Genomic DNA, 9196 nt, shown 5'->3' on the forward strand with positions numbered 1-9196 from the left:
GATGGTCTTCGGGCGACATACCCAACTCTTCGTCGTCTTTAAACTGAGCGAATACGTTGGTTTTTAATTGTGGGTCCAAGACCTTCTCCAGTGAGAAATGGTCGTGATCGATCTTAGTAGCAGTTTTTAGCGTGGTTGCTTTTTTCTTAGAAGTCACGGCATTCATGGAGCACGTGGAGCCGATGACGGCCCAGCCAAGAACCGTGCGATACACCATCGGCTCTTCGGTCTGCTTAGTGGAGCTGGGCATCAGCTTATTGCTGTCGTGTCCAAGTAGTATAGCGACCTCCGCTGTGGGATCTAGAGGTAGGAATCTCTCGGCGTAATGAGAGATCTTCGGATGTTTGTTGACGATTTCTCTGGTGGCTACTTCGTTCTTGAGGTCGGGAATGTAGTCGTTTTTGAAAAGACGTGGCAGCTCGAAGCTCTCCTCTTCCGAGACGCCTCTGATCATGAGATTTTCCACGGAGCGTCGCAACATGTATTTGCGATGGCCACCCAGCGTCGACACCGAATACGTATGCCCTGGACCAGTAATTCCGAAATTGTCGAGAACCCACGGCAGACAGAAGAAGTTGCTGTGGTCGTCTATGATGACGTATGCTCGAAGAGAGTGTTTCGTGTGTAGATCGTAAACGTCCGCTAACAGCACTTTGCTGAAGCTTCGGCCCGATACTTCGCCGCAAATCGAGGTGCACAGAACGTTAGCCCGAGGTATAGCGAGCTCGCCGTTCGCATGCTTGGCGGCGCTTGTCGAATGGTCTGCAGGCGCAGCCTTGCGACCTGGCCGCTTGGACAACTCGTCGCGCCGTGAGTGAGAGTGTGTGGTGATTGCTTTTGCCGCAAGTTTCACATTTTACGGTTGCCTTACATGTGGCAGCACGATGGGGGCCCAGGCAACGAAAGCACAGTTGTTTTTCATGCATGAACTGTCGCCGAGTGCCGGAATCCCTTTTCTTCACGGCGGTGCAGTCCACCGTCTGGTGGGCACTGGCCGGGTGAAAGGCACAGGTAGGGTGAATTTGAGAGCTACCAACTAGCACGCGTGCATTCTTCGTGTTGGGGCGAGAAGAAGGTGTAGCTGTTTGAATAGAATTGAGTTGCAGGTCGTCGCACAAATCGTTTGCTTTTTCATGGACGAAATCTGTGAAGATGCCGAAGCTAGGGTGCTGCCCATATTTCTCTTGATATCTTGAGCACTCGCGCCGCCAGGAGTTGTAGACAAACACTGGCAGTTTCTTCTTTATAGGGTCCATTCCTAGGAAATCATTCAGAAGGTGGAGGGCCGGGGCAGACTCCATAGCAAAGTGCACGGTTTGGCATAGGTCACCAAATTGCCTGAGTTTCAGGGCTACGCCCGGATCTGTCTCTTGACCCCGTATTTCCGGAGATCGGAAGAGCTGATCGTACAGGTGACTCGCGATTTTTCTGCTCGAGCCAAATCTTCTCAATTCGGTGAAAACAGAACGAAGCTGTTGGTGCTGATCTATGTGTACTGCCGTCGAATACTTCATGATCAGCTCATGCGGTTCGCCTGTAGAATGATTGGCCAGCACTTCCAAGGCTTCGCGTGGTCCCAGCTGTAACTCTCCTATTCTTTGTTGTAAATTGTGAAGCCAGTTGTCAAATGCTGCGGCTCCCCGAGTACAGCTTCTTAGGGGCTCGCTTCAATTCAGCAACGAGCATTAATCTTGAGGATACTTCCAAGACCGGCGCCTGGACAGCATTGCTAGCGTCAAACTTAGGTGACTCGCTACGCTTTGGTTCTACGTTAACGACGGGTACAGCTGCGGGCTCTTCTGCGGTAGCATCTCCGTTGGCGATGGGGGGAGCTAGACTGACTGCAATTCCTCCAAACTGGCTTGCACGATCGCTCCGTGCACAGCGCTGACCAGCGACTCACTCCTCTACTCTAGAATGAGTGGATCGGGATGTGATGCTCCTGCCGCTGGACCGTCTTGATTCGCTGCGGGTCTTAACGCTTCTAACCTTGGCAATTTGTTTCGTCGAAGCTCGAGTTGGCAGCACCTAAGCTCCAGCTCGACTCGAGCCAAAGCCGCTTCTGGATCATCCTCATCTTCGTCTGACGCTGAGTCGACGGCAGACCTTGGAGGTGTTCCGAGACGGAGGGACCGCAAGCTAGCTTGTGTCAACGCGGCGCCCGCGCAGCTAGCCCGGTCCTCCAGGTCACGACTCTTCTGGTCTAGTTTGACCTCAAGTTCGCTCTTTGCGGTCAAGAGGTCATCCGTTGTGGTGCGACATGTCGAGGCTGCGGCTTTTGAGCCGGCTTCTTCAGAAGCGGCGATGTTCGCAGCACTTGCTTCTATCACCATCCGATGTTGTGTAGCCAGTGCTTCTTTTGCTGTCAGTATCTCCTTCGTGGTTCCAATGCGCTCCGGCAGAGCCGTCGAGATAAGGTTGGAAAAGCTGGACACAGCTTTGTCAAAATTTTCTTCTAACTGGGGCAGCGGGGGCCCACTGCTCTTCTCTCTTCGGGTAGTGAAGGCATCTTCGTTTGTTAGCCACAGGGGACGTACTACTTCACCGCCCCTGATGTCGATTTTACTGTCGCGTCTAGCCCGGGTCTCCAGAAAATGGAGGCGGTCTAAACACCTAACGATAGCAATCCGTAAAGGTCCAGGAAAAAACTTGATACTTCAGTGAGCAATTACTTCTTAAACCACCGTAAAATCCTGCACATTCAGAAAAAATCGTCCAGAAGGTGGAGGGCCGGGGCCGACTCCATAGCAAAGTGCACGGTTTGGCATAGGTCACCAAATTGCCCGAGTTTCAGGGCTACGCCCTGATCTGTCTCTTGACCCCGTATTTCCGGCGATCGGAGGAGCTGATCGTACAGGTGACTGGCAATTTTTCTGCTCGAGCCAAACCTTCTCAATTCCTTGAAAACAGAACTAAGTTGTTCCTGCTGATCAATGTGTACTACCGACGAAAACTTCATAACCAGCTCATGCGGCTCGCCGGTAGAGTGATTGGCCAGCACTTCCATGGCTTCGCGTGGTCCCAGCTGCAACTCTCCTATTCTTTGTTGTAAATTGAGAAGCCAGTTGTCGAAATGCTGCGGCTCCCCGGAGTACAGCTTCTTAGGGGCTCGCTTCAATTCAGCAATGAGCATGAATCTCGAGGAGGCTTCCAAGATCGGCGCCGGGACAGCATTGCTAGCGCCAAACTTGGGTGACTCGTTACACTTCCGTTCTGCGTTGACGACAGGTACTGCTGCGGGCTCCACTGCGGTAGCATCTCCGTTGGCGATGGAGGGAGCCAGACTGACTGCGCTTCCCCCGAACTGGCTTGCACGATTGCTCCGTGCACAGCGCTGACCGGCGACCCACTCCTCTACTCTAGAATGAGTGGATCGAGAGACGATGCTCTTGCCGCTGGATCGTCCTGATTCGCTGCGGTTCTTAAGGCTTCTAGCCTTGGCAGTTAACTTATTCTGTCGAAGGTCGAATTGGGAGCACTTAAGCTCGTACTCTAGTCGGGAGCACTTACGCTCCAGCTCGACTCGAGCCAAAGCCGCTTCCGGATCATCTTCGTCCGACGCTGACTCGGCGGCGGACCTTGGAGGCGTTCCGAGGCGAAGGGACCGCAAGCTAGCTCGTGTTAACGCGGCGCCCACGCAGCTAGCCCGGTCCTCCAGATCGCGGTTCTTCTGATCTAACACGGCCTCAAGTTCGCTCTTTGCGGTCAAGAGGTCATCCGTTCTAGTGCGACATGCCGAGGCTGCGGCCTTTGAGCCAGCCTTTTCAGCCGCGGCGATGTACGCGGCACTTGCTTCTATCACCATTCGATGTTGTGTAGCCAGTGCTTCTTTCGCTGTCAGTATCTCCTTCGTGGATCCGATGCGCTCCGGCAGAACCGACGAGATGATGCTGGCCAAGCGGGATACTGCTTGGTCGAATTTTTCTTCCAACTGGGGCAGAGGTTTTCCAGTTGATCTCTTCTCTTCAGGTAGTAAAGACATCTTGATGGTTTCCCGCAGGGGACGTACTATTTCACCGCCCCTGATCGACGTCCAACGATTTACTGTACCGCCTAGCCCGGGTCTCTAGGATGTAAAGGCGGTCTAGGCAGTTGACGGCGGCTTAAATTGTGTAAGGTCGAAGGAAAACTTGATGTTTCGTGAACGTTTACTTCTTGAAACCACCGTAAATCCTGCACGATCAGAATGTAATTAGGGATAGTGCAAATAGAAATGAAATCAAATATTAAATTTATTATTATAAAGTTCATAGGACATGGTTTGCTGTTTTGCTCACAACAGGAATCAATTTGAATATAAGTTAAAATTTTCACAGCCACTCAGATATAAGAAATGTGAGCATTCCACAGCTTGACTCAAAGTTCTCATCGCTTGAAAATCTAAGACACAAAGACATGTAAGACAAGTCTTGACAACATTAAACATGTTGATTCTCTATGCTCATGATAGCATAATAAGGTAAAATCTAATGGACAAAAAATGGTAAACACCATGATAACTATTAGCTCAGGCTAATTCAAAATATACCGAGCTCTAAAGCAAATCATCTTCTTAAGATATTTTTAATGCTAGTAATATTGAGTATTATACTGGCCACTGTATTACATCTTGCAATGAAAAGACGCCCTAGTTAAACACGGATTACTCACGTTGCTCTGGGGTTGCCAAAAATTGAGTTTACTAGGTACTGAGTTTGAAACATTCTTTTTCTTTATTTTTCGATACCTGCGTCCTGCGCAGAAGATTGACATATTATAGACAAAGTAACAGGTCAGACAGTATGAAATTCAACAGAACAATCAGGCACTACTTTAACACTAGAATTCTACCAGGCTCAGAAAGCTGGGAATCGCCTTTGCAAATGGCTGCCACAGTCTCCCACAAGCTTTTCGATTCGACACAACACAGTTCAGCCACTCTCACAAATAAATGTTCTCGCTCCTACTGGATGTCAAATACAATGGTTTATAAACAATTTAAATGATTGTTTATGCTAATAACAAATTTTAATCGCGAACTAAGAGCACAAAAAGCTGCAGCGTTCTCGAGCCGCAGAGTACGTTCATTTTGAATGAAGGGCGGCGTCGGTTCTGTTTCCAACTCGCGGAAAAATCCTCGAGGTCGGCGAGAAGTTTCTGTTTCCTGTTCCTTCGCGTTAATATTTATTTTATAAACGCGACAGATAGGAATCCATTCCCCTTTCGCTGCACGGAACTTTTATAGCTTGCCATTAGCATTTCAAGTGCTTTACTCGCTTTGGATTTTCCAGCAGTCTCATATGCACATTTTATGGCTGCGGCGAGTGCAATCGATACTCATGAAAATAACTCGTAATTGTATCTATGAGATGAACGTATATTAATTTGCGACATTTCCAGTCTTTTCTATTTCCAAGATGAGAAATAACTTTATATTTTGAAAATATTTGTTTTCAATTTTCAAATACTTCCATTTACTGGTTCTGATCGTTTCAGATGGAGTTAAAACATGACCTACAAATTGATTGCTTACACCAATATTGATAACAGCGCGATTCATTCCGTCGCACGACCTGATGTCATGACGTAAGTGCAGCTTCCATTAAAGCAGGCTATCTTTTGAGGCCCTTTGGCTTGTTGGTGCAAAAAATACATAACCAAATTTTCCTGTCATGAGATCGTATGAGAATTCAGTTCTGTTTTGCCAGCGGCTGCCTGTGGGACTTTTCTTGGAGTTGCAAAGACTGCGATGACAAAGTTTTTCCTCGTTGAACTTGATGTCAAGCGAAAGATGTATTATGATTCAGAATCGCCAAAACCACATTTTTCGGTCCGCGTTTTTTCTGGTGGCATTCGTATCTGGTGTGGGTTTGAACCGGTCTTTTTTGAAACTGCTGTAAATGAGATTGTATTTTTGTGTCAGCAATATTTAATCTTCTCACAGGAGATTACTTCTTATAAGTACAGACGTAAAAACAATGTTGTACCAAGCGATAGTGCTAATTAAGTTGCAGACAATATCGAGAATATTTTCGAAAATATGAGGATTGAAGGTTTACTCACAATGTAAAATTGCAAGTCAAATAACAGTCGTTGCGTCACATGATGAATATAGTATAATATATAATTAATTTACTATATTTCATAAAATATAAAAAATTATAACACAAGAATAAAAAACGTTAAAAATTAACGCCAACAGGTTGCCTTGATCCTTTAATTACACTCTGTTATAAATTTGATCCTTTACTAGAGCAGAAAAAAGAGTTTATCACAACTCAGTTGCGTAAATGTGCTCTGCCTTCAGAGTATTGTGGTGCTTCTGCCGTGCATGTTCTCTTGCGCATCAAGATTGTGCCGTGTCAAGTATGCAATAAAAACTGGTGTCTGTTTATCCCATAATAACATGCATTCGTGAGAACATATCTGGTGTCCCGGCGGAGAAATATTTCTTGAGGAGAGACCTGAAGAAATTTAGGTAAAAGAAATAATTAACCGTCTTTTTATATGAATGGTTGTAAAGAATAGGAAAATTGATAGATTTTAGTGTATTACCTGATATCGCACATGAGACTGAATTAAGTGAATAACCAGTTGATCATACTGTTTCTGATTATATTTTTTTGCTAAACATTGTACGCCTTAAACAACACAGTTATTGGAAACAAATTTCTATATTGGATATTTCTTCTTTTTAGCGCATTTTCTCATTTATGGAAAAAATGCACTATTGTGCTCGCCATGTCCGTCCGTCCGTCCGTCTGTCCGTCCGTCTGTCCGTCCATGACTTCAAGTTTTCGTCGACGAGAGAATGCGCTCTCGTCACTCACTGCAGTGAGTACTGAGTTATATTTTTAAATAATATAATTAGTAATAAGCTCAGTAACTTTTTTTATATTCTAAGGTGTAATATATTTAAATCTTCAATCGTTTGATCGTGTTCACAAGCAGAAATTGCTTGTGTTCAGTTCAAGACTATAGTAATATGCCCAGTAATTTTTATTTATTGTAGGGCATAATATATTTAAGTCTCCTATCGTTTGATCGCGTTAACTTGAAGATATCACTTGTGTTCAGTTAAAGATTATAGTAATAAGCTCAGTAACTTTTTTCATATTCCAAGGTATAATATATTTAAGTCTCCTATCCTTCGATCGTGTTCAAAAGCAGAAATTGCTTGTGTTCAGTTCAAGACTATAGTAATATGCTCAGTAATTTTTATTTATTCTAGGGTATAATATATCTAAGTCTCCCATCGGTTGATCGCATTAAGTAGAAGATATCGCTTTTGTTCAGTTTAAGATTATATTAATAAGCTCAGTACCGGTAACTTTTTTCATATTCTAAGGTATAATATATTTAAGTCTCCTATCGTTTGATCGCGTTAACTAGAAGATATCGCTTGTGTTCAGTTTAAGATTATAGTAATAAGCTCAGTAACTTTTTTTTATATTTCTAAGGTATAATATATTTAAGTCTCCTATCGTTTGATCGTGTTCAAAAGCAGAAATTGCTTGTGTTCAGTTCAAGAACATAGTAATATGCCCAGTAATTTTTTATTTATTGTATGGCATAATATACTTAAGTCTCCTATCGTTTGAACGCGTTAACTGGAAGATATCGCTTGTGTTCAGTTCAAGATTATAGTAATAAGCTCAGTAACTTTTTTTCACATTCTTAGGTATAATATATTTAAGTCTCCTATCCTTCGATCGTGTTCTAAAGAAGAAATTGCTTGTGTTCAGTTCAAGACTATAGTAATATGCCCAGTAATTTTTTTATTGATTCTAGGGTATAATATATTTAAGTCTCCCATCATTTGATCGTGTTAACTAGAAGATATCGCTTGTGTTCAGTTTAAGTTTATATCAATAAGCTCAGTAACTTTTTTTCATATTCTAAGGTATGATATATTTAAGTCTCCTATCGTTTGATCGTGTTCAAAAGCAGAAATTGCTTGTGTTCAGTTCAAGACTACAGTAATATGCCCAGTAATTTTTATTTATTCTAGGGTATAATATATATAAGTCTTCTATCATTTGATCGTGTTAACTAGAAGATATCGCTTGTGTTCAGTTTAAGATTATAGTAATAGGCTCAGTAACTTTTTTTCATATTCTAAGGTACAATATATTCAAGTCTCCTATCGTTTGATCGTGTTCACAAGCAGAAATTGCTTGTGTTCAGTTCAAGAGTGTAGTAAAATGCCCGGTAATTTTTTACTTGTTCTAGGGTATAATATATTTAAGTCTCCTATCGTTTGATCGCGTTAACTAGAAGATATCGCCTGTGTTCAGTTTAAGATTATATTAATAAGCTCAGTAACTTTTTTTATATTCTAAGGTATAATATATTTAAGTCTTCTATCCTTTGATCGTCTTCATAAGCAGAAATTGCTTGTGTTCAGTTCAAGACTATTGTAATAGTCCCAGTTGTTTTTTTATTTATTCTATGGTATAATATATATAAATCTCCTATCGTTTGATCGCGTTAACTAGAAGATATCGCTTGTGTTCAGTTTAGGAATATAGTAATAAGCTCAGTAACTTTTTAGCGCATTTTCTCATTTATGGAAAAAATGCACTATTGTGCTCGCCATGTCGTCCGTCCGTCCGTCTGTCCGTCCGTGACGTCAAGTTTTCGTCGACGAGAAAATGCGCTCTCTGTCACTCACTGCAGTGAGTACTGAGTTATATTTTTTATTCTAACAGCTAACGAACTCATCTCGCACAATTTCTTATGCCTGACAACTGTTTTCTTTACTACCACTGCATACTTTTTTCTGCATTGAAAATTTAAGACAGAGTGCAGTGACCAAATATCCCGTAATTTGGATAATCCAAAATACGGGATAATAACAAATCTTATCCATGCGACTGCGAGCCGCTTATTCATTATTTATAACTTTTGCTGTGATTTATTTGAGGACATCTTTGCTGGGCGAGATGACCTGGTATTTATTCTCATCACTCAAGGCAGAGTTGAGGCTACCCCGGTATAAAACTTACCAAAAGATAACGGCCGCCAATGTTACCAGCGGGCATTTTTCCTCAGAACTTCTCTGATTGAGATGAACTTCAGAACGAGAGCCGCGGTGAGGCCATATTGCTGTAATGAATCTACCGTCATGTGCCTAGTTTTGCGTAAAAATTTATCCGGCATTAGTTTAATGGCTAGATGACTAGCGATGTCAAAATTTAATGGCTACAAGACCAGC

The sequence above is a fragment of the Hyalella azteca genome, unplaced genomic scaffold (assembly GCF_000764305.2).
Source record: "Hyalella azteca isolate HAZT.00-mixed unplaced genomic scaffold, Hazt_2.0.2 contig5386, whole genome shotgun sequence".
Classification (NCBI taxonomy): domain Eukaryota; kingdom Metazoa; phylum Arthropoda; class Malacostraca; order Amphipoda; family Hyalellidae; genus Hyalella; species Hyalella azteca.